Genomic DNA, 26,341 nt, shown 5'->3' with positions numbered 1-26,341 from the left:
CTTTATGAAGAAATAAAGAACAGGAGTAGAGGTGACTGCATACTCTTGGTTTGTAACTCTTCTTTTTACCTATATTACTTAATAGACAGATACATAAAACAATTATCAATCTATGTCAATGGGCATGCAATGTATAAAGATGTAATTTGTGACAATAATATCATAAAAGGTGCAGGGTGCTGAGCTGTATAAGAGCATAGTTTTTTTTTATTTTTGTTGAAACCAAATTGGTATTCATTCAAATTAAATTATTATACACTTAAGGTAATAATTATAGTCTCCAGGGTAACCACCAAGAACATGACTTAAAAATATACAAAGAAAAAAGAAAAGACTCAAAAAGACTCACTAGAAAAAAATCAATTAAACACACAAAAAAGCAGTACTGGAGGAATGAAAATATATGACAGACAGAATATAAATAGCAAATAGCAGAAGTAAGCCCTTCCTTATCAGTAATTAAATATAAATGGATTAAACACTTCAATTAAAAGGCAAAGATTGGCAAAGAAGAACCTACTGTATAGCACAGGAAAATCTGCTCTATAGTTTGTAATAACCTATGGGAAAAAAAGAGTGGATACATTATATATATATTTTATATATATGTATATATTTCTATGCACAACTGATTCACTTTGCTACACACATGAAATTAATACAACATTGTAAATCAACTAAACTTTGATAAAATTAAATTTAAAAAAGAGAAATAGTCATAAAAGGGAATGAGACGCAGTCCTGCCAGCCACAACATTGATAAACCTTGCCTGTCTTTTCATTATTGCATCCCAAAATAGCACCTGGCTCCCAGTAGGTGCTCAGTAAATACAGGCTGAATAAACAAAACACATAGAAAACCCAATGAAATATAGTCAAGAGCTGTGAATAAATAGTTAGAAATACCAAGAGCTACTGATACTGTTTCTTTCAATTTGGGAAGGTGGGGGAGGAAATATACTCAAAAAAAAAAAAAAAAAAAAAAACAACAAAGGAAAAAATAAAAAAAAAGGCAAAGATTGGCAAAATCAATTTTTAAAAAAGTAACAATTCAACTACAGAGTGTCTGAAAAAGACCAATTTAGATCCAAATACACAAATAGGTTGACAATGAAAGGTTGGAGAAATAAATTCAATGCAAATAGTAAGCAAAAGAGAACTGGCTAGCTATGCTAATCAGACAAAACAGATTTTAAGTAAAAAATGTTTATAACAAACAGGAACTTTATATATTGATAAAAAACAAATCCATCAAGAAGATATAAAATTTTAAACATATATGCATTTAACAACAAAGTCCCAAAATAAATGGAGCAAAAACTGACAGAATTGAAGAGAGAAATAAACGGCTCTACAACAATAGTTGGAGACTTCAATACTCCACTTTCTTTTTTAAAACTGAAGTGTAGTTGATGGACAATACTATATAAGTTACAGGTGTATAATATAGTGATTCATAATTTTTAAAGGTTATGCTTTATTTATAGCTATTATAAATGTTCTCTACTTTGAATAATAGATAGAACAACAAACCAGAAAATCAATAAGGAAATAGAGTATTTGAATGACAATATAAACCAACTAGACCTAACAGACATATACAGAGAACCCCACCTCAAAATAGCAGAAGAAACATTCTTCTCATGTTCAATGGAACTTTCTCCAAAAGACCATAGGCTAGGCCACAAAACAAGTCTTGATAAAGTTCAAAAGACTGAAATCAAACAAATTATCTTCTCTAACCATAATGCAATAAAATTAGAAATTAGTAACAGAATTAACACTTGAAAATCATAAATATATGTAAATTAAACAACACCCTCTTAGACAACCAATGGGTCAAAGAAGAAATTACCAGAGGAGTTAGAAAATATCTTGAGAGAAATGAAAACTAAAACACAACATACCCCAAACATATGGGATACAGCAAAAGCAGTACTCATTGGCAAATATATAGCTGTAAACTCTTACATTAAAAGAAAATAAAGATCTCAAATCAATAAGCTACCTTATATCTTAAGGAACTAGAAGAAGAGTAAATTAAAACCATAGCTGGCAGAAGAAAGGAAACAATATAGCTTAGAATAGAGATAAACAAAATAAAGAAAAGAAAAAACAATAGTGAGAATTATTGGAACCAAAAGTTGGTTCTTTGTTTTTTGCACCCAAGGCATGTGGAGGTTCCCAGGCCAGGGGTTGAATCAGAGCTGTAGCTGCTGGCCTACACCACAGCCACAGTAACAGAGGATCCAAGCTGCACCTGCAACCTACACCACAGCTCATGGCAATGATGGATCCTTAACCCACTGAGCAAGGCCAGAGATTGAATCTGCGTCTTCATGGATGCCAGTCAGATTCATTAACTGCTGAGCCACGACAAGAACTCCAAGTTCTTTGAAATTGACAAAATTTAGCTAGACTGACCCAGATAAAAAGAGATAAAGCTTAAATTACTAAAATCAGAAACAAAAGTGAAAACGTTACTACTGACCTTATAGAAATAAAAAGAATTATAAGAGAATACTATGAGCAATTATATACTAACAAATGAGATAACATAGATGAAATTAAAAAATTCCCAGAAACACACGAACCACCAAAATAAACTCAAGGATTAATAGAAGATTTGAAAAGCTCTACAAGAGACAAAATCAGTATTCAGAAATCCCCAATAAGGAAAAGTCCAGGGTCTGATGGCTTCGCTGGTAAATTCTACCAACCATTTAAAGAAGAATTAACACTAATCTCCTTCTCAAATTCTTCCAAAAAATAGAAGAAAAATGAACACTTCCTAGCTCATTCTATGAAGCCAGCATTACTCTGATACCAAGGCCAGACAAAGACATCGTAAGAGAACTAAAAACCAATATTCTTTATAAATACAGATGCAAAATCCTCAACAATATACTAACAAACTGAATTCAGCAGCATATTATGAAGATTATACTTTACAACCAGGTGAGATTTATTCCAGGAATACAAGGGTGTTTCAAAATATGAAAATTAATCAATATAATACAACAGAATGGCGGAAAACAAATCACATGATCATATCAATTGATGCAAGAAATGTATTTGGCAAAATCCAACACCCCTCATGATAAAAACAGTTAATAGATGGGGAATAGTAGGGAACTCCCTCAGCATGATAAAAGGGCCTTTATGAAAACCTCACAGTTAACATTGTCTTCAATGGTGAAATACTGAAAGCTTTTTTCTGTAAGATCAGGAATAAGACAAGGAAGCTCCTTTTGCTACCACTATGGAACATAATACTACAAGTTCTAGCCAGAGCAATTAGGCATGAAAAAGAATTAAAAGGCATCTAACTGGACAGGAAGAGGTAAAACTTCTTGGAGTGCCCGTCGTGGCTCAGCGGTTAATGACTCTGATGAGTATCCATGAGGATACAGGTTCGATCCCTGGCCTTACTCAGTGGGTTAAGGATCCAGCGTTGCCATGAGCTGTGGTGTACATCGCAGGCACAGCTCGGATCTGGGGTTGCTGTGGCTATGGTGTAGGCCGGCAGCTATAGCTCTGATTCGACCCCTAGCCTGGGAACCTCCATGGGCATGGGTGCAGCTCTAAAAAGACAAAAAAAAAAAAAAAAAGAAAGAAAGATTAATTTAAAAAAAGGAAGTAGAACTTCTTGAAGGGAAATGGGGAATGAATGCTAATGAGTTCTGTTTCTTTTGGGGCAGAAAGAAAGAGAGAAAGAAAATGTTCAGAAGTTGGCTGTGATGATGGTTGCACGGAATACTAAACTTCATAGAATTGGCGCTTAGAATGAGTGAATTATGGCATACTAATTATATCTCAATAAACCTATGATAAATAAAAGGTAAAAGACTGAGCTGCCCCTTGACCTCTGACTTCTCAGAGCCATTCCCAGTCAGGCTCAGACCCCAGGTGATACTTGGCATGGACCCAGGTGACCACCCACACTTTAAGCACCAGCTAATGCCATCTCCTGGTCCTGCTCTGTGGCTGTTGGGTGCTGCATAGTGCAGGGTGCTGGGAGGCCACTGGGTTAGTTGTGTTCTCACCAGGAAGGGGAGTGTGTCTTCCTGGTGAGAGACAAGTACAGGCTTCCTCACCATTCTAACTCCCTCCCACAACAGCTTCTGTTCCCACAGCTGCAGCAGCCCATGGGTACCTTCCACTCTGTCCTTGCAGGTGGCTTCTGCCAGACCTGACAGAAAGACCCGGAGACATCCGGGGCTCCCCAGGGGGAGAAGCAAAGACCTCAGCTTGTCCTCTCTCTCATTTCTCCCAGGAGCTCAGGAAGCACCTGCAGCTAGGGTAGCAGAAAGAGCCCACATTCTGCATCATACAGGCCTGGGTTCAAGTCCCAGCTCCTCCAGTTTCTAATTATGCCATCTCTGAGCCTCCAGTTTTGACCCGTAAATGGGGTTCCTCGCTTCTCTCCAGGCCCTTGTGAGATAACCTGTGTTACAAGAAAATGACATCTGCATGCTACTGGAAGTAAAGCTGTAAAGGCCTGGAGGCCAGGGGAGGTTTGAGCTTGAGACCCCAGACAAGCCTCAGGATCAGTCTCTGCTAGGGAGGGCTTCACTTCAACACAGACCCAATGCGGAAATTATTCTCCAGCCAAAAGAAGCAGAGCGCAAACCCTCTCCACCCCCCCCCAGCAATTTCTCGATAAAACCAACAGACTGGGGCCTGAGAACATCGAGTCCTCAGACGAGACACAGAAACCTGCAGGTTCCCCCACACAGGGAGAGGCTGGTTCCTGCTAATGAGGAACAAGCAGCAGGCTTTCTCCAGTGTCTGTACACAGAAGCCCTGAGATGAAGTCTGAGAACTCGCAGAGAGCTGAGCGCACGTCCATAGACCTAGAAATGTCCTGGGGATCGTAACTAGCCCTGTCCCCACCCCTCCTCCAGAAAGGGCACATTATGCTCAGGACACATTGGAAAACAGTCTGGCACTTTCCTCCAAAGGTTAAACACAGTTCCCATACGACCCAGCAGTTCTTCTAGGTCTGTAACCAGAGCAATGAAAATAGGTGTCAACACAAAAACTTACAGAGGAAAAGACAGCCGGGGGGGTGGGGGTGGGGGCGCTGTGTGCAGAGGAGGCTCCTACCTGGGCCTGAAGCTTGGTCCTCTACTCAGAGTCTGGGTGGTCCTTCTGCCCCAGTCACCTCTCTCATCCCCAGCGAAAATAAGGCGAATGCCCCCTCCCAGGGCTGTTTAAGAGAAAGCAGGGCTCAGCAAAGAGGTACCCAGGCCATATTCAGGCTACAGACATGTTTTGAACAGTCCACATCATATTTTCTTAGTGCAGAAATTTCTCGCAGAATTACACATCTGACTTCTCTTGAAAAACCAAAAGGTCTGGCAACGCTGACCCTGCATACTTGTAACAGCAACAATCATCAGAACAGAGAGGTTTTCTGGTTCATTGATTTCTGGTTTTATCTTTTTCCCTTCTACCTCCTTTGGGTAATTTTTGTTTTTTTTTTTTTTTTCTAACTTCTTATACTGGAAATTTATTTCTTTAATTTGCAGTCTTTTTCTTTTCTAATATAAATTTCCATTCAAGTTTTGATATTTAGTGCTTTTATTACTATTCAGTTTTATGTATCCTGGAAGTTCTACTATTATTCCTTCTCTGATCCGTGAATTACTTAAGAGGTTTTTTTTAAATTTCCAAATAACAGGGATTTTTATTGGGGGGTTATTCATGTCTAGCTTCAAGGCATGACAGTGAGGGAACAGGACCTGCATCATAATTATTCTTTTCATTTTCATGAGACTTGCACTTAATTGATCCATTTTTTTTCCATGAGAGCTATACCAGTGCTTGAGAAGAATGAGGGGCCTCCACGCATCAGATGCAAAATTTATCTACTTCCATTAAATCAAGCGTGTTATCTGTGCTATTCAAAACCCCCTTGTCTTTGCTGATACTCTGTCTACTTAATCCAACACTAATTGGAAAAAATGGCTGAACTCTCCCCAAATGATGATAGATTTGTCAATTCCTCTATTTCTAACAGCATTTACATCAAATATATTGAGGCTGCTTTATTGAATGAGTGAACCTTTAGAACCGTTCTGTCATCCTGGGGAAATGAACCTGTCCTCATTAGATGGTGACCCATCTTTCCCAGACAACGCCTCGAGTCCGCTGAGTCTGAGATTGATGCCATGGCAGTGGCCTGCCTTTGGCTGCCTGGTATTTCTGTTTCCATCTTTTGTCTTTCAACCTTTTCCTGCCTCTGCACTTTAGTCGTATCTCTGGTGATAGCACGTAGCTGGATTTTATTCTTTTTTTTTTTTTTAATTTTTTTTAATGGCTGAAACTGCTGCATATGGACATTCCCAGGCTAGGGGTAAAACTGGAGCTGCAGCTGCTGGCCTCCACCACAGCCACAGCAACGCCAGATCCCAAACTTGTGGCTTGCGGCAACACTGGATCCTCAACACACAGAGTGAGGCCAGGGATCAAACCCCGGTCCTCTCAGATACAACATTGGGTCCTTAACCCCCTGAGCCACAACGGGAACTCCCATAGCTGGAGTTTAGATTTGGGGGTTTGATTTGGTTTCTCTAATATGACATATCTGTCTTTGAACTGGTGAGTTTATTTATTTTTTGAACGGCTGAGTTTAATCCATTTACATTTACTTGACCAATTCAGACTTGTTTTTCCCATATTCCTCTATTATTCTGACACATATATAGGGGGAGTTCTGTGGCCCTTTCTAACTCTTCTTGGAAAAATGTACCCCCTTTTCTCTAACGCACCTTCCCATGGTTGTGTTAGCCGGCAGGGCCCGGCTGCAGCCTGTGGCCACAGGTGCATACACATCCACGCCAGCTCCAGATCTGAAGGTGAGCATGAGGCGGGTCTCCATGGAGGGGATGCTCCTGGTTTTGGTATTTTCTCTTTGGGAATGGGGGTGCTGTGGGGGTTGGTGCTGTGATTTCTAAGATCCCCCCTTTCCCAGTTTAAAGCTTCTCCAGAGCAGATCTGTGCCAGTGCGAGCATGTCTTCTTGGCAGGAAGCTCAAGTGCCACTTCAGTGTCAATACAGAGCTTATTTCAGGAGTGTGGAGGAGGCCACCCCTTTGGTGGAAACACGCTGAATTTTTTTTTTTTTACCACAGACCCCACTGCTCCCTACTGTGTCACAAATGCAAGTTTCTGCCTATTTTAGGCATGTTGGATGCAGGCAGGCTCTGAACCCAGGCTCAGAAGGGCCTTCCTTCTGCTACTGGTGCTACTTTGTGGATTTGCAGCAACAGCAGTGGTATCAGTGGTGTTCTACATGCATATCCCCGGGCACCTGATATTCCTGTGAAGAGGGGCCCTGGGACCACACACCCTCCTAGGGACTGGCCTAGAAAATGTACATATAGAGCCTTAAACAAAATGTTTTCTGGAGAAATCAATAAAGCCCCTTCATGCCTGTTTCTGGGGAGCACCTGGAACCAACAAAGCTGGTCACGTTCACAGGCAAGCCAAAAGAGAGAGCCAGGACGCAGGTCCGAGGCCCCCGCCGGAAGCCTGAAGAGCGGTCAGGGTCACAGGTGTGAGCCTCTAGAAGACAAAGCATGGTTCGCAGAAGGGCCTCAGAGACTGACCCACAAGGGCCAAGATCGAGTCGCCATGTGCATGGAAGGACCACGGGGGTGAACGATGGGCTTGCACGCCAGCAAAACAGATTATTCAAAAGACGAGGCGTAAAGCCAGACCCAGAGGGCCACATGTTGTTGAGTCCATTTATATGAAGTGTCCAGAACAGGCAGATCCAGAGAGACAGGAAGTGGATTAATAGTTGCCAGGGGCTGGGCAGGCGGGGGGAGATGGAGAGTGACTGCTAGTGGGTACAGGGTTTCCATCTGGGGGGATGAAAATGTTCTGGAACTAGATGGTACTGATGGTTGCCCAAGGCTCTGAATATTTTAAAAACCACTGGATTATACATTTTTAAATGGTTAAAATGGTGAATCTTATGTTACATGAATTCTATGTTTAAAAAGGGGGGGATGGGGATTTCCCCTTGTGGCTCAGTGGGAACAAAACTGACTAGGAACCATGAGGTTGCGGGTGTGATCCCTGGCCTCGCTCAGTGGGTTAAGGATCCGGTGTTGCCATGAGCTGTGGTGTAGGTTGAAGACGCGGCTCGGATCCCGCATTGCTGTGGCTGTGGCGTAGGCTGGTGGCTGCAGCTCCGATTTGAACCCTAGCCTGAGAACTTTCACATGCTGCACATGTGATCCTAAAAAAGTTTAAAAAATAAATGAAAATTTAAATAAATAAAAATAAAAAATAAAAGGGGGGGGGCAGAAACTTGAATACTAACAGGAGTTCAGGGAAGACAGAAAAGAGTGACACCTGCCAGAGGACTGCAAATCAAGCCCTAAGAATACTCTCTAAGCCACCGAGGCTCGCACACACTCCCTTTCCCAGACCCTCCGGCCCGGCTGTCCCGTATCAACTTGTGGTGCCACCAAAGACGCAGAGATACATCTGGCTTAAAAGAAAGACAACAGAGCACAGTGAGGAAGGATCCCGAACCCTGGACTCTGCGCCGGGAAGTCGGTGGAAATGGTGGGGACTGAGAAAGGGGCACATGCCGCCCCCCCCCAGGGCCCCTCAGTGCCCACCTGTTAGAGCCACGAGGGGGAGCAGTGCAGGCCTGGTGTTGCCAGGAATCCACAGTAACTCAGAGTAAGGAGGCAGGCCACCACCAGAGTCAGAGGAGGAAGCAGGGGACTGTTTAACAGCTTGGAATCAGGGCTTGGATTTGAACCTGACCAAGATCAGAGCCCCACAGCCACCTGGTGAAAACCTCCAGGACAGTATTTGGGGTGTGGGTATGGAGCTGGGGAGAGGTGACGGGGTGGGACTGATGCAGTCTCGGGGTCTGAGAGTGGGCTGGATTTTGATCAACCTCTTCCCCCACCTTCCCTCTATCCATCCATCGGTGAGATCAGACCTTCCCACCATTCAGCCTTGGAGCCCCCTCCCACTTCTGTCCTCTCTCCTGAGAGCCAGCCAGGTCCAAGCTCAGAGCAGGCTGGCAAATCCCTAGGCAGGGTCGGCTCCAAGCCAGTGGGCCTGGGGCCCATTTCACCTCCTCTCAATGCACAGCAGGTGGGAAAACCACTGTGTTCCCTTGGGGTTGGCCCTCAGCCTCTGCAGGAGCCACACATGATACAAATGCTAATGTTACAAGAGGCCAGACTCTTGCCAGCACCCATAGGGAGCAGATGTGGGGCTAGGCTGCTGGGGCCTGTGTGCAGAGTGCAACCTTGGAACACGTGGGCACCTTCCACCCACTAGGCCACCAGCCCCACCAAGGGGGCACAGATGCTTCCAGGCCAATCTGGTGGGCACCCCCTCCATCCCCACACACACGCTTCGGCAAGTCACACATCAGTTCCCCGTCACTGCCCCCTGTACAGTTTGGCCTGTGCACACCCCAGTGTGTACCCTCTGAGGTTGTCCTTCCCAAGGAAGCCCCAGAGGGTCTGTCCTCAGAGCCCTGCAGCCCCGGAGACCCTTCAGGAGGAAGCACAGATGCCTCACACTCAGGCTGAGGGCCCAGGGCACAGTGAGACCTCATGTCCCAGGTTGTCTGGTCCTGTGACCCCTTTCTCGGGCCTTGGAGGCCCAAAGGGAAAGGGACCTGGGAAACCCATCAGGGTCACAAGGTTCGTTCCAAGAAAATGTAGATGTGTCTGCTCAGTGCATGTGTGTGCACACGCGTGTGGGAGAGACAGACAGTTTGTGTGTGTATCACTATCCACCAGAGGTCATCTTGGTCCTGGAGTCTCTGTGTTGCCAAGCAGTGCAGACAGGGCTAGAGTGCGGGAGGGGGGCAGACAGGAACTAGAGGGGGGAAGAGGTCTGGTACCTCCCTCTTAGTACTGTCCTTCAGGGTTTCGGGGCCTTCTGAGAAACTGACAATTGAGACTTTGATGTGAAACCTCCTGACTTTTTTTTTGGTCTTTTTAGGGCCGCTCCTGCGGCACACGGAGGTTCCCAGGTTAGGGGTCGAATTGGAGCTGCAGCCACCGGCCTATACCACAGCCAAAGCAGCACAGGATCTGAGCCATGTCTGCAACCTACACCACAGCTCACGGCAATGCTGGATCCTTAACCCACAAAGAAAGGCCAGGGATTGAACCTGCAACCTCATGGTTCCTAGTCAGATTCGTTTCCGCCACACCACAACAGGAACTCCAAGACCTCCTGACTGTTAAGTGTACGCTCACAGTTTTGGAAGACATTGTGTGAGTCCAATAAAACATGTGGGTGGGGGGTGGGTTGTGGGCATACAGCCAGTGAGCTGGCTTCAGCGTCCCCCCCCGCCCCGCCCCCGCCCCGATTGTATGAATGGGGAAATGGAGGCCAGGACAGAGAAGGGGCCAGCAAGCCAGGACCACGCTAAGTCCCTCGGCTCCCTCACCCCATTCTGGGCTGCCACAGCCCTTGGCGAGCACCCACACATTCCAGGAACTGAGGACGCCAAGAGAAGGGGCCTTGGCCCCTGGCCCCTGCCGTCTCTGTCATCAACGGCCCAAATGGGATTTTCTGAGGTGGCCCAAGGCAGATCCTCTTCTCAGTGTGTGAAGAACTTGTGTTCCTCCCTGTCCAAGGTCCCAGGACAAGGACAAGCCCAGTTTTGTCCTACTGGTAACTTTGCCAAGAATGGAAATAGTTTCTGGGACACAGCCCACAGCACAGGCCCCAGACATCTGACCAGACTCCTCCGGCACCTACACCTACATGGACCTCTGCTCCCCAAGCTGCAGGGACCCCGAGAGGCGACGAGCTTGCTGGGAGGCACGACCTCAGGCCCCTGGACTTGGCATCCAGAGAGAATAAGCACAGGGTCTGTGTCCCAGCCCCGTCCAGCCTGGCCGGTGGGGAGGCGGCCCCAGCGCTGGGTGGGCAGGGCGCCCATCTCCAGGGGTCTGGGGGTCGATCCCAACCAAACGGCCACCCCACCCAGACTCTGTCTGGAGGCCTGGATGGAGCGCTCTTCCCGCTAATGCTCTGCAGATGGGCTTCCCCACCAGCCTCCAAGAAAAACACGACGACCGCAGATCCCTCCTCACAGAAACGGAACCGCTGGAAAGATCTCTCACAATGTTCCCGAAAGGAAAATAAAAATTCCTCTGAAGTGCATTTCAACTCCGTGGCAGTGCCGGCCACATTGAGAGCACAGTCCCAGCCACCAAGGGTATTGCTGTGGGCTGGGGTCCCCGGGCACTGAAGCCGTCCTATGACCCTCTTGTCCCCGCTGCTGGCCATACGTGACTTTTGAAAATTTTGAATTAGCTGCCAACATTTGAAAATGAAAAGATTTTACATAAAATCACAATTTCCGGCTTCTCTTGAGAAATCGGAATCCCCCTGAGGCTGACCTCACATTGGCCTGTATTCCATGGATGCTGGCATCGGAGACCCCTGCAGAAATATGCCCCTCGCTGCCCTCCGGGGACACCTGGCCCCGGGCTCTGGGCAAGGCGGCAAGGAGATGGGCTCCCGTCCTTAAGGGTTCTGGCCCATCCTGGGGCAGGGGTCTGTGTTGCTGCCCACCCAGTTCTGCCTCTCTTAAGCCTGGGCACTGGGCACACCATGCCCACACTTCAGCCTGTAGCTGCCCAAAATGGTAGCTTTGAGTTAGGTGGATGGGTGGCGCTGAGCAAGCCATCACTCCGGAATGAGCTCTACCGAACTTCAGTCAACTTGACCGCCTGAGTCCCACTCCTCCCAGATCCCTGGGGGCTCATGCCTAGGGGGTCTGGAGGTCCTGGGGCAGCCTGTGGTCCTTCTCCCAGCTGGCCATCAGCGGACTGGTCTGGTGCCCCAGCTCTCTGTTCTCTCAACACCATCACCTGCCATGCCCACTTGTCTCCCTGTGCCTAGGCAGCCCCTGCCCCCTGTCCACAAAATGTCAAAGCACCGAGGATAAAGAAGGTGATAAAGGTGCAGGCGGCCCTGTGCACATCCCACAGAGCCCCTGCCAGAGAAAAGCTCTGAGCCCCAGGCAGCATCTCTCCTTAGCTGGGAATCTACAGGTGGCACTTTTTCTCCCAAACATGAGTCCAGATTGATCTGAATAGAAGCCTTAAAAAAAAATCCCAGGAGTTCCCGTCGTGGCTCAGTGGTTAACAAATCCGACTGGTATCCATGAGGATGCAGGTTCGTTCCCTGGCCTCGCTCAGTGGGTTAAGGATCCGGCATTGCCGTGAGCTGTGGTGTAGGCTGCGGACACAGCTCAGATCCTCTGTTGCTGTGGCTCTGGTGTAGGCTGGTGGCTACAGCTCCGATTCAACCCTTAGCCTAGGAATCTCCATGTGCCGTGGGCATGGCCCTAAAAAGACCAAAAAAAGAAAAAAAATCCCAGACACACGAAGATGATTCCAGCAAGTGTGCCCTCCCTGGGTCTACAGGGCTGGGGGGTGGGGGGCGGCGTGCAGAGGTAGAGATGGGAGGGGCCTGGCTAGGAGTTCACCCCTGACCCTGGGGTGAGCCTGGATGGAAATGTGTGTCTGCCCAGTGGGCAGCTTCCTCCTCTGACCGCTGTGGGGACTACCTAACAGGACCCCAACGTCCTTGCTGCTCTATCCACGCTGCATCTGGCCATGCCTGTCCACTCCCATGGCCACCTCGCCCTGTCCGTAGTCTCTTCCAGGGCCCACGGCAGCAGCCCCCTCCTGGCTCCCGGCCTCTTCCCCTCTCACCTTCCTCCAGAGAAACCAGGCCATATCTCTTCTCCACTTATAACACCACCCCCCCACACCCCAAGACAGCCCACCACTATCTGCCCCTCAGACCCCTCAGCCCTCACCTGGCCCCTCCTGCTAGAACCCCAAACAGGCCAAGTCCACTCCCCTCAGGATGCTCGCCCCTGCCGCCCCCGCCCCTCCTCTCCTAGTGAACTGCCATCCCCACTGCAGAGCTCAACTCCAACCTCCAGGTGCTGTGTGGTGACTTCGTTGGCATTTCCCACTGTTTCTAACTGTGCAAGCATTTGCAGACCGCCCTTGCCCCTGCCCCTGCCCAGTTCACCGTGAGCCATACGGTGTCGGGGTTGGAGGTGTTGGGTCTGTCTTGTTCCCAGGGTTCAGAGCCAGGCCCAGTGTGCGCCATCAGTAAATATCAGTTGAATAAATTGAACAAGTGAGTATAGGGGATATGGTTTCCACTTTACGGTCAAAGACAACAGCACGGACTTTGAATGGTAGCCAGAGTGTGCTGGGTACAGCTAGGCCAGCCTTCACCTGGTCCCCATGCACTGCTGCCTGGCTGGTCTCCCCAATGCAGTGGTAAAAGCCCAGGATCACCTAGCACCCCAGGGGGCCTGGGGCCCCAGCATGAACCCAAGAATTTGCAGCCAGGACTGTAAAAGCTGTTGTAACAATCAAAGTAGGCTTCGATGGCAAGCCCTCAAACGCTGCCAGGGACGACTGCTTCCCCAGGAATGAGGGCCGTGTGGCCAGGCTTTCCAGGCAGTTACATTCATTCTTTCTTTGTCATGGCTACTTAAGCACCAACTGTGTGCCAGTCTCCTCACCCGATGCTGGGAATTGCACAGCAAGCAAAAGACTCTTCCCACAGCTGATGTGCTAAATGAGAGATACTTTCTGATTCATTCTCACTGGGCCTCAGTTTCTGCATCCAGTAGGCAGAACCTGGATGCTCTGAAGGCCCCAGGTGTCCCAAGGATGGTCAGCCTTCAGATGCGGCCCCAGCTCCAGGGGTGGACGAGCACAGGGGGCCAGGCAGCCCTGAGTCCCAGCCTGTTCCTCCCTGCCCCACGCCAGGGTTGACAGCCTGGCTTCAGTGGTGACTCTACAACTTTTTTTTTTTTTGGTCTTTTTAGGGCTGCATTCTTGGCATATGGAGGTTCCCAGGCTAGGGGCTGAATCTGAGCTGTAGCTGCTGCCTACAACACCGGATCCTTAACTCATTGAGCGACCCAGGGATCGAACCCGCATCCTCATGGATACTAGTTGGATTTGTTAACCACTGAACCACAACGAGAACTCCATGACTCTACATCTCATGAGCTCTGACCGCTGGCACCTCAGTCTGTAAAGAGGGCACAGTGATGGCACTAACCAAGCCCAGGGAGTCATTACAAGAACCCATAAGATGATGAACCTGCAGCGCTCTCATGCTACCTGCACAGGTGAGCTCACCGATGCTGCTTCTCCTCTACCTGGTACTTTCACTGTTGCTCAGACAGCTGTACTCCTGGGCCCGGTTCTCTGCCTGGGAGATGATTAATTGACCCACAGATGCAGGGCGCCCATCCTCACACAGATCCTCGATCAAGACGCATGCGCCCAAAGCACCGACAGCTACAGGGGCAGGAAAAGAATCACCCACAGACGGGGCCATGGAAAGACCAGCTTTTGTGCAACAAAAATGAACAAAACTGAAAAGGAAAGGGGAACTACAGCCTGGGGAAAAGGCTTGTATCAAACATGACAGAAAGTCGATATCTAAAGCAGATAAAGGGCTTATCCCAATATAAAAGACCCCAGGAGACGAACAGGCAAAGGACTTAAACAGGAAGATGAGACGTACAAAGTAATCAAACTCGGAGAGATTGCTCGGCCTTGCCGGCCCTCAGAGCAGCACCAATTAAAGCAAAAGGCAGCGCTGCTTCGCCGCTGGATCTGCAAAATACCCGCCGACAGAGCCCCTGTGCTGGTGAGAACATGGAGATACTGGGAGCTGCGGTTGGAAACCCGTCCTGCTTTGCCTGAGTTGTGAGTCTGTCATGAGCTTGGATTCCATAATTATTTGGGTCCCAGAGCAAGAACTCCCTGATGGCTGCTTAAGAGCCACGGCTCAAGGGTGCCAAGGCTGGCTTAGGCCATACCCTGCAGGGTATGCCGCAGGCATCCATTCAGAGGAGAAGGACCGAGGCCCCCTGCTAGGAGGTCCTCAAACCCAAACTCCAAGAGAGGCTGCACAAGGGTAGGGCGTTACCGCCATCCCGGCAGCAGCTGTGTGAGCAGCTGGTCAGCGCTGCCTCCAGCCGACTGGGTGGACCCCAAACCTCTGCCTGGAAGGTCTGAGAAGCAGGCACACAGCCCACCGTGCATGTTCTCACAAAGCTTCCATCTATCCCAGCAGCTTCAGGCCCCCTCTCCAAAGTGGCAGGCTGGGGAAGGAGGACCTGGTCTGCTACAGAGGCCAGGACGCATGTACATCCAAGGGACCTGCCACCTTACGAAGTGCCCGGCCACCCCGTCTTATAGAGCAGGGCCTCTGCCTCCCAGGACAAGAGGCGCTGTGAGCATAGCGCAGAGCCTGGCCACCTGTGGGGTCAAGTCTGGGTCCCTGTCCCCCAACAAGAGTCCGAAATCCAAATGGCCTTGGCCCGTGGCCAGCACCATCTCTCCTGGGAAATCCCTTCCTCTGAGTCAGGGCAGCAAGGAACAGGGGAAGGGGCGCAGCTCTGAAGTCAGAGGAACGGGTCACCTGACCTGCCTCTCCTCCCCCAGCATCCCCATCTCAGGCTGTGTCGCAACCACCCACCATCCTCCCAGTGGCTCAGGCCTTTCTAAAGCCAGGAGCCATCCTGGATCCTTCTGTCACACCCACGTGTAGTGAGTCCTACCTCCAAAGGCTTTCTGAACGCATCCACCTGGCCATCTGTCATTGGCCACCAGGACCACCCAGGGTCCCCCATGGACCTCCCTGCACCTGCAGCCACTCTCCCCACCGAGAGCCCCGCAAAAGCTTCCCACTGCTTGGAGACTCAGACCTGGCCTTGCTGCAAGACTCAACACAACTCAGTCCCCTCCACCTCCATTACTTCCTTGGCTCCAGGCACGTGACCTGCTTTCTGCCCCTTGGTCACATGGGGGTGACTTCCACCTCAGCAAGTGCCAAGTGTCTCTGCATCTGCTGTCCCCTCTGTCTGGAACAGTCTCCCAGGGAGGGTCTTCCCACCAGCCAGGTGCATCTCGTCTCTGATCAGGAGACTCCCCCCTACCCCCCCGCCCCCCGACTCCATCTACGCTGTCCCAGATTTTGCTTTGTTCATGACCTTAACGCTCTCTGCGGCACTGATTCATTGTGTCTTTCCTGCCGGCCACTGATCTTCACAAGAGCCGGGACTTCATCTGGTTCAATCCCCAACATACCCCCGGCACCAATCCAGCCCCAGACACAGGAGGACACACGGTAAGAACGTACTGAATGCATGAACGAATGAGGGAAGGAGAACAAACGTGCGGCAGCGGGCCAGGTGCCTGCTCTGAGCCTCAGGGTCCCATCAAATACAGCTGCTATGCTCATCACTCCCCTGTGACTGGGAACATCACTGGGCGCCCGGTCCCTTCCAGCCCAGATCAGCCCCATCCTCCTTCCCCTGCAGGCCCAGCTCCCAGGCTACCTCCTCCACCAGGCCTTGGCCCCGGATGCCCCCCATTCCTGTGCTGTCCCGCAAGCTCTCACCCGAGCTCTGACCTCACCCCAAGTTTGCGCCTTCATCCCTCCTAGAAAGATTCCCCAGCTGGACTCTGCCGCCGGGTCCTCCCATCAGCGCCAGTCACATCCCCTGAGGCCTTGCTCCAGGTCAGGGTAGAGCCCACACCTTGGGACGGAGCTCAGGCCAGTGGAGCCAGGTCAAGAGCTCTGGGGAAAACATCCCCAACTCAGGAATCCCGCCCAGGTTCCAAACACATGTGCAAGCAAGTATGTGTGTGTGCATGAGAGGGGGCCAGGCTGAGGGAGAGGAAAATCCCACCTGAGCGGGAGAGCGAGGGAGCCAGACGCCAACACTTCCGTCTCATTGTGTGACCTTTCCCAGCTCAGGGTGCCTTCAGGGCCGAGTGCACAGCACTGCTTGGTATTAGTTTGGAAGAGAAATGGGTCAAGGGAAATTGGAAATTTTTATATTAAACACTTCAGGCTTGGAGCTGGCTGGAGTGTTTGCCGACCTGCGGAGAATTCTGAGGGGATGCAGGCCTCGGTCAGAGCCCTCCAGCTGGTACAAAATGGCAGAGTTTGGACCTCAGGCCCGAACCCAGCTTCTGAGCTATGCTCAGCCTCACTGCTTCTTGGGAAGGGGCTTCTCTCCCCTCTAATAGGCACCTAGAGCTGTCTCCGCTATGTCCCCCTGATGCTGGGACCCAGTACCCCTCACCTGTCAACAGGCCCCTCTGCTTCAGCAAGAGGCCTCTGTCCAGGTGAGGCAGGAGATAGATGGGTTCCAGGCTAGACATTTACAAGTAGCCTCCTGTTTATACTTTCTTTTCTTGCTTTTTTAGGGCTGCACCTGCGGCATATGGAAGCTCCCATGCCAGGGGTTGAATCGGAGCTACAGCTGCCAGCCTACACCACAGCCGCAGCAACACGGAATCCAAGCCACAACTGCAACCTATACCATGGCTCATGGCAACACCGGGTCCTTAACCCACTGAGCCACTAAGCAGGGTCAGGAATTGAACCTGCGTCCTCATGGATACCAGTCAGATTCATTTCTACTGTGCTACAACGGCAACTCCCCTGTTTATACTTTTTGTGCCAGGAGACAGGTAGGATCCAGGATAGACATTACCACCAGCCACCTGTTTCTACTTCAAGGTAGAAATCACAATAGGAATGAGGTAAATAACTGGACTTTGCATTCTGTGGACACTTTGAACAATGATAATGACTGGGGCAGAGGGGAGCCAAGCCCTGCTAGGATGAAAGATCAAGAGATCACAAACTTCCCATCCTCGGGGGTCAGGGAGACCCCGACTGCACAGGTGCAGGAAGACCCCACAGGGTCAGAAAGGGAGGGCGCACCAGGCCATAAGTCCTGGTAACCTTCTCATAGGCCCTCGCTCTGGAATCCCTCTTGGCCAAAGGTGTCCACGCATATCTGGGAAAGCCTTGGGTCTGGTCAGGTATGAGAAATAAACCAAGGCAATTGGCCGAAGGAAAATAAAGACAGGGACGAAACACCCCTGTGTAAGTGACTTAAATCACTCCTCTGGCATGCTCCCCACTGGCGGGGGTGCCCCATTTCTCTGAGTGTGCTGTTTGGTTTCTAAACTGCTTCCCTGTGTCCAAAATAATAAACATTATATCTGTTTATTACAGTTTTCGCCTCCTTAAAACATTCTTGCTTTCAACGGGGTGGTTGGGGGCGAGAATCAGGGCAATTCTGCTTTTAGCGTCTAGCCCCTGGGAGTCTAGCGGCTAGGATTCCTGGTTTTCCTCCAGGCTGCCCAGGTTCAATTCCTGAGCAGGGAATTAAGATCTTGCTTCAAGCCATCGCTCACTGCTGTCTCTCCGAGATCAGAGGAACCTGCCGTGGGACACCTATCCCTCCGTCCCCCATCATACAGATGCAGCATGTAGGAAGCCCACATTTCTTTTATAACTGTCCCAAGGGGGTACCGCGGGTGTGGAGGGAGCCTTGTCTGAGTCCCAAGCGATGTTCAGGGCCCAGCTGCTCCCGCCCCTGGGAGGCTGGCTGACACCTCCGAAGCACAAATGCCACAGATGTGTAAAGTCGCCCCTGGTAACATCACGTCCCTCTGTGCTGGGGACCTGCAAAGAGCAGGCTTGTGGAGCCCATGACTGATGCGACAAGCAGGCACACCATTCTTGCTAATGCAACTCCAGACGCACCCAGAGCAAAGCCCAGCTTCGCTCCTGAGACCACGTGTTATCTGGAAGCCAGGCGTGGTTACTGTGTGCCAACAGCAAGCTCTTTGGGGGACATTTGCTCCACACACCAAAGGCAGGAAAGAAAGATAGTCAGTTAATTTTGTCTGGGAAAGAAAGGACCTCCCACAAGGGGCAGCCAGGGCAGAGAGGACCTCAGGGCGGGAGACAAACAGCCCGGGATCTTAAGCACGTGTCACAACAAGCAGGGAGCAGGCACCATGCCAAGGATGGGACGAGGATTAGCAGCCCCTGCGACATTATGCCATTTCAGAGGAAACCAAGACCTGATGGGGCTGGGTATGCTGCCAAGGCAGGTACACTTGACCCCGATGCCAAACTGCCCCCAGCCTCCATGCCGGGAGCAGCTGCTGATGTGCTGAGGTGGCTCCTCTGAGAACCGGCCCCTGCACCTGAGGCCACAGCCAGGCCAAGGCCAAGATCGCCATCCCTGGTCACATTCGTCTTCTGTTAATGGTGCTCCAGCAAAGAGCCAGGTCCTTCCTGGGCCAGCTCCATCCTGAACCAGATCCCACACAAACACAGGAGGAGGGAGGAAGGGGAGGGCAGGCCAGAGACCCAGGGATCATTAATTTATGTCTAAGGGGAAGAGCTGAGCTTGTGGGTTGTCCACGCCAGCCAGGCCGAGTGCCAATCACAGACCATCAGGGCAGCAGGAAAAGTGGGGGTCACGCCGGGCAGGTCTCTGCTGCAGGATGATGTGGGCCCGAGCCCTTGCCTGGCTGCAGGCATCACTCTGTCTTCACAGACCACCAGGCAGGGCCTTCGAGCTGCAGACTCCAGGCAAAAAGCCCCCAGCTCAGCCGACAGCTCTGGAGTGGCCTCCTAAGTCTGACCCCAGACAACACCAGGCCTGGGAGACTGTGCTGCCTGGGCTGTCCCAGCACAGGCCCCGCCCACCTCCCCCGGCATAAGGCCACATCACCGCACTGGCATCTCCAACAGCTGTCCAGGGGGCCGGCCGCAGAGTAGCGGGAGCACCAAGGCCTCTGCCAAGGATGCGCTCAGCTCTGAAACACGCCTCCCGGATCTGGGCCAGCGGCCTCGGGTTTCACAATCAGTGCTTCTCCCTTGGTTTCCTTGGGTCCCCAAGCGGCAGGCACAGCCCAGGGGTGGAACCAAGAGGAGGAACTGAGAGGGCCCCTGGGCATCAAGCACCAAGATGACCAGACTTTCAGCTGCAATTCAGTGAGCTGGCAACAGCGGCTGGTCAGGGCACAGGCTAAGTTCAGTGGGAGAGCCACTGGGTCACCACCTGAGACTGTCAGGCCAGGCCCCAGGCTTCAGCAATTGGCTCAGGAAGTGCCTGGGTTGGGGACACAGACGGAGGCCCCAGCACTTGGACACTGGCCAGGTCTGGGGCTCCCAGGGTACAAAGCCTGCCAAGAGCCTCTCTCCCATTTCCACCATGATCTCAGGCTTCAACACTTTGATATCATATAGGCTGAATCATGGCCCTCAGGATGTCACATCCCAATCCCCAGAACCCGTGAGTATAGCCTTTTATGGCTAAAGAGATTTTGCAGATGGGATTCAGTTAAGGGTTCTGAAATGAGAAGCTTCTCCTGGATTATCCAAACGATAATCACAAATGTCCCAATAAGAGAGAGACAGAGTTCCCTGGTGGCCTAGCAGTTAAGGATCTGGGGTTGTCAGTGCTGTGGCACGAGTTCAGTCTCCATGCCGGGAACTTCTGCATGCTGCAGGCACAGCCAAAAAATAAATAAATAAAAATGATAAAAAAAAAAAAAAAAAAAAGAGAGAGAGAGAGGAGAGAGAGAAATCTAACTACAGAGAAAGAAAAGTCACAGTGACCACAAAGCAGAGACTGGAGTGATGCTGCCACACATCAAGGAATGCGGGCAGCCACCAGAAGCTGGGAGAGGCAAGGAACAGATTCCCCTCTCAAGCCCCCAGAGGGAATCAGCCCTGCTGACACCTTGATCTTAGCCCCTTAAAACCCATTTTGGACTTCTGACCTCCAGAACTGTACGAGGATAAATCTGTGTTGTTGTGGGCCCCCAAGTCTGTGGTAACTTGTTACAGTGGCAAAGGACACCAAGTCAGACATCAATCGCCACAGCGCAGTGAGCCTCCCCAGTCTGGCTGGCTTCCATATCCCCTGCCCTGTTATCCACCCCTCACTCCCCACCAGGCCTCACCCGTGGCTGGGCCTTTCCCTTGTGACTCACACCCACTGGGTCACCAGGGTAGGCCTGGGGGTCTACCCACCATGACGCGGAGCCTCGCCCGTCTCCCACCTGTGGTCGGTCCTAAAAGGGCCACACTCTCCCTGCACATTTCTCTGGCCTCCTTGCCTCCAGTCTGGACCAGAGCTGGCTGGCTAAAACGCAGAGCTATCTGCAGGCCCCTGCCCTGCCCGCCCACTGCCTGCCACACAGGATGCGGCTCTAGAACATCGCGGTCAGCAGCTGCTATCAGTCCGGCCTTCCAGAGCCCCGAGTGCCTGCCACGTGCTTCCCTCCTGGCTCCTCAGCAGCCTGGAAAATGACACGGCTCAAGGCAGCGGGACGGGGCAGAGACACCAGCAGGTCAGGAGGGGAGGAAGGGCCATCGGCCACCGGGTGGAGACGGTGCCGGCCGGCCATGCTTGGCCACGTGGAAGAGCCACGCAGCCCTGGCACCCCGTCCTCTCTCTCCTCACAGGCTTCCCTTGGCAGCAGCAGGGCAGAGCGCTCCCCAGGGCAGCGTGCCTCCTCTGCCCGCCAGGGAGGACGCCGCAGCCTGACAGCAGCGAGCAGAGGCTTGGCACTGGCCGTTTCCGAGGAAGAGGCAGCCAAGGTCACAGGCACTGAGCTGTCTGACTTCTCTTCCTTCAGTGCAAGGCGGGGCGGGAGGCACCGCAGCCCAGCAGCTCGAGGGACGAGGGACAGAACCACTGCCTAGCAGGAACTCACAGCCCCTCCTATGTGCCAAAGCCCTTCCCCAGGAACTACAGGGGACCTGGGGAGGGGGGCGGCAAAGGATACTTCGCCTCTGCATCTCACAGAGCACGGGTGGCCAATGGGGATTGTGTTTTCTGGGGCCGGTATGGCACATTTCAGAAATTTGAAACAACACTTTAAACTCAGGAGAGTTCACATAAAAGTTCTGATGTCCAGATTTTCTTGACAGTAGAAAGACGGGCCATCCCAGGCCCACACTCCCACCAGGTCTCCGTCAGAGTCACTGAGGAGGGGCTGCCCCTGTGGATCAGGGTTCCTGTCTGTCCTGTAACCACAGCGAGGCCAGGGTCAGACGCTGTGTGCCCCTGCACTCATGCTGCTGTTTCCACTTTAAGCAGAGACATAGTCATTGTGCCCCTGTTCATATCAAAAGCAGGAAAGTTAAAGGCAGGTCAAAGGTGGGTATAATTCTTTTTCTTTTTTAAATTTTTAAATATTTTATTTTTCTTTTTAGGGCTGCACCTGTGGCATTTGGAGGTTCCCAGGCTCGGGGTCGAATGGGAGCTGCAGCTGCCAGCCTACACTGCAGCCACAGCAACACTGGATCCGAGCTGCATCTGCAACCTACACCGCAGCTCGTGGCTATGCTCTATCCTTAACCCACTGAGCAAGGCCAGGGGACGAACCTGCATCCTCATGGATACTAGTTAGGTTTGTTACCATGAGCCACAACAGGAACTCTGTAATTCTTTCTCTTATACTCTGCCACTGTGTTCACTGGCTCTGCCTGCCAGGCCCTGCAGGCTTCTGAGTTTGCAGCCCTTGTCTTAATGGCAGGACTTCCTACAAATGGCACCATGCGCCTGACACAGAGACCACATGCCCAGCACTTGACCCAAGGGGAGCTAAAGTTGGGGTTCTGGGAAGGTCCCCACTGGGTGGGAAAGATCCCTGCATCACTTCCTGTATAGACTCAATGGGGGCCCCCAAAGACACCCGGTCCTGATCCCTGGAACCTGTGAATCTTATTTGGCAAAACAGGACTTTGTAGATGTGATTAGATGACGGATCTTGAGCTGTGGCGATCATCCTGGATTATCTGGGTGAACCTCAAACTCAATCCCATGCACCCTTATGAGAGGGAGGCAGAGGGAGGCTGACCACACAGAAGAGGAGGAGGTGACATGAAGGCGGAGACTGAAGTGATGCGGCCTCAGGTCAAGCAATGCTGGAAGCCACCAGAAACTGGGAGAGACAAGTGACAGATTCCCCTAGAGCCTCCGGAAGGAACATAGCCCCGCCAACGCCTTGATTTCAGCCCAGTGACACTGATTTCAGACTGTCACCCTCCAGAACTACGAGAGAATGAACTGCTGTTGCTTTAAGCCATCCGGTTGGTGGTAATGCATCACAGCAGCCTGAGACTCGGAGGCACGTGACATGCCAGGCTCAGCCAGCGCAAGCTCTGAGCAGGGCTTCCGAGCTAGACCGGGGCTCCTCATCCCGCCCACGCTGGCCCTGGCTTCCCCTCAGCAACCCCAGACAAGGTGGACAGATGGCAGCCAGGACAGGGCTCAGGCAGGAGCCCAGAACTCAGAGTGAGGCTCTGTCCATGCTTGTGTGCAAACGCAAACACAACGTGCAAGCACCCGCTCACGTGCAAACACCAGAGGGGCTGATGTTACCTGGCACAGCACCCAACATATTGCCCTGGGCATGGGCTGGCTCTGGGGGAGGGCTGAGAGCGGGCTCAGGGTGCTGAGAAAGATCCAGCCCAGAGGAAGCCTGGAGATGCCTGAACCACCTTGCTCCAAAAGGCCACCCTGGCACCCTGGCCTTGGAGCTCCGCTCTCCTGGCCCAGCCAGGTTCCCAGGGCCAGCAGAGCCAAGCAGAGATGCTTCTGCCATACCTGCAAGGCTAGTGAGTGGGGAAAGTCACCCTCACCTCCCTCAGTCCCTTGCCCACCCCAATACCCTCCCCCAGGGCCCCAGGGTGACACCGTTCCATGCTAAGCTGCGCTGTGCCCACCCCCCACCCCTAACCTGAGTCCTAGAAGACTTGCTAAAACCTTCATTTTCCATCCATGTCCCCAGGAAGCCCGGAACCCAGCTGCTGACCTCAGACAATGGAGACCGTTAGTGACAACGATGCTCCGTGGCTCCATGAGCCCAGTGATCCCTCCTGGAAGTCTATTAGCTGCTCAGGGAAGCAGGACAACAGCAAGGTGCATCGCTGCCCCAGAGAATATGCGTGGGACAGCCCACAGGCACGCCACCCCACCCCAGCAACCTCCTCCCTGGCACCCCCACACCCCCGTACTCACTCCCACCCCCACACCAACCCCTGCGGGCACCCCAACCCTATTCTCACACCCACACCCAGCCAGATGCCAAACTCCCAGACCAGGAAGCCTGGGAAGGATAATGCCCCTTCCTCCTTGTCAGAGGGCCCATTATATCCGCTGTCCATCCATAAACAGCCAGGGCCTTTCAAACCTGCCTCTGTTGCGATGCGGGGACAGGACGAAGCTTCAGTCAGCACCCTGCCTGCTCTGGTTGGACCCACACTGATACTACATCAGGGTTCCCATCAGAATTCACCAGAGGAAAGTGTTCCCTAGGGTTCCCTAGCTTGTACCCCCTGCCCCCCCCAAACACACACACATTGAAAGCCTTTTGCGCAGAGGACCTGGTGTTCTGCGCCAGAGACTGGATCCTCTTGCAGGAGCGAGCACGGAGCAAACACGCCCAGACCAAGATGCTGCTTTTACACACCTCCCAGCTGCCACTGCGGGCCCTGATGAGGCCTGGGGCTGACGGAGAGCAGGGCCCTCTGAGGTCCCCACAGGCCCGCAGAGCAGCCCCAGCATACAATGTGTCTGGACCGCCTCCAGCCAGTGAGTGGGCCTGAGCCCTGGGCCCAGCGGGAATAACCAGGCCCACGAGGGGAGAAACGTGCTCTCTGCGGACGAGTCACCGACACAGGGTCATGCTGACACTGGGCAGGGATGTCAAGAAAGGAGGCTCGGCGCCAGACTCTGGGCCTGTGGCCTAGACCTATTGCCCTCAGTCCGCAGCCCTGAGCCCACACATCCCAGCCTGGGAACGAGGCCTGGCGTGCAGCCGGGGACCGGCTTCTACTCCCCCATTTCAGTGTAGCCTCAGCCCCAGATCCTGGCAGCTGGCCTTCTCCAGAATCTTCTAAGGTCAATGGTTTCTGGACTTATTCTGAGTGTGAAATGTTTTCCTGTGTTCTGAGTTCCAAGCTCTCACCAAAGAGAGGCCGATGAGGGGGTGGGGGGCAGGATTCAAAAGAAGATGCCAAAAGACCAACAGAAAGGAAGGCCTGGCCGGCCCGGCCATAGGGGAGCACTGCCGTGTTCAGGAAGCAGGTACCATGAGGAATCTGGGATTGGCAGCATGGCCCAGGGTACCTGGAGTCTCACAGTGCAAGCTCCATCTTCACCCGAGTGAGGTCCCCAGGGGGATCCCCTTGAATCTTCCAGTAGAGGCCAGCCCAGAAGCACCAAGCCCAAAGTGACCAGGCCTTCAGCCCTCTAGGGCACGGGCATTTCTATTTCTTTCTGTCTTTTTAGGGCCGCACCTGCAGCATATGGAGGTCCCCAGGCTAGGGGTCGAATCAGAGCTGCAGCTGCCAACATACACGACAGCCACAGCAACGCCAGATCTGAGCCACACCTGCGATCTTCACTGCAGCTTGTGGCAACACCGTATCCTTAACCCATTGAGCGAGGCCAGGGATCACACCCACATCCTCTCAGAGACAATGCCAGATCCTTAACCTGCTGAGCCACCACAGGAACTCCGGCATAGGTATTTCCCTTCCCTCTGACAGGTGAGAAGGCAGAGGCCAGAGACTTAAACTTGCCCAAGGGCAGACAGCCAGCCAGGAGCAACGTCAGGGCCCAGATCCCTGGTCTGGGGCACGTCCCTGGCCCCATTTTCACTCCTGCCCTCAACCGATGGGGTTACTCTCTCCGTTCCTCCCCATGCAGAAAAGCTCGAGGGCAGGAGCAGGAGACGGTGAAGCTGGGGAAGGCGGGACGGGCAGAGCCTGCACTCCTCCTCCCCTCCCACTGGTGCTCGGCAGCCCAGAAGGACTGTGATTCATCACCTGGGAAGACGGGGCAGCCAGAAATATTGATCGGCTCTAGAGAGCCCTGGGCTTCCTGATGGAACAATTCCTTTGCGAAGGTACCTGACACCATTCCTTGAAATTAGAATGGTGCCCTGCCAGGCTGCACCCAATTTATCTGTCAGCTGGAAACTCAGGGAGACCTAAAATAAATGAGCCCAGGCTGCCTGGGGCCAAGGGGGTGTCTTGGCTAATCACAGCACAGCTGGGCTCCCTGTAAACATGCAGATGAGCCGGAGTCAAGACCCAGGCCTCTGTGCCCTGCCTGCTGCCACCTGCCGTGGCTGAGCAAAGCCAGGGATCCAGAACCAGAAACTGAGGGCTGAGCCTTCCTCGTAAGAGCCAGGCATGGAGCCTGGGCACCGTGAGGCCAGCCTGGACCATGGCCAGACCTTGAGCTGGCCTCACTGCAACCGGGACTGAGATCCTGAGGACTCTAGGGAGGCTGGGGCTGAGGGCGGGTCTGACCCCCTGGGGGGCTCTGGGAGGTTGCACTGCCTGCCTGGCAGCTCCTTCCAAACTCCTGGGCCCTGGTTCAAAGTTGAAAAGATGAAACCAACTGAGTCTGTGCACAGGCTGCCGAG

General features: G+C 52.1%; 1 protein-coding gene across 2 annotated transcripts in view; it reads right to left on the bottom strand.

Moving 5' to 3' along the window:
* The window catches only part of ADAMTS2 (ADAM metallopeptidase with thrombospondin type 1 motif 2), a 223,979-nt gene that overhangs the window by 116,274 nt on the left and 81,364 nt on the right, over window positions 1–26,341 (bottom strand). The gene's annotated exons all lie outside the window — the stretch shown is intronic.

The sequence above is a fragment of the Sus scrofa genome, chromosome 2, assembly GCF_000003025.6.
Source record: "Sus scrofa isolate TJ Tabasco breed Duroc chromosome 2, Sscrofa11.1, whole genome shotgun sequence".
Classification (NCBI taxonomy): domain Eukaryota; kingdom Metazoa; phylum Chordata; class Mammalia; order Artiodactyla; family Suidae; genus Sus; species Sus scrofa.
Note: the sequence above shows the minus strand (reverse complement) of the source record. Positions and strands in the feature narration are given on the sequence as shown.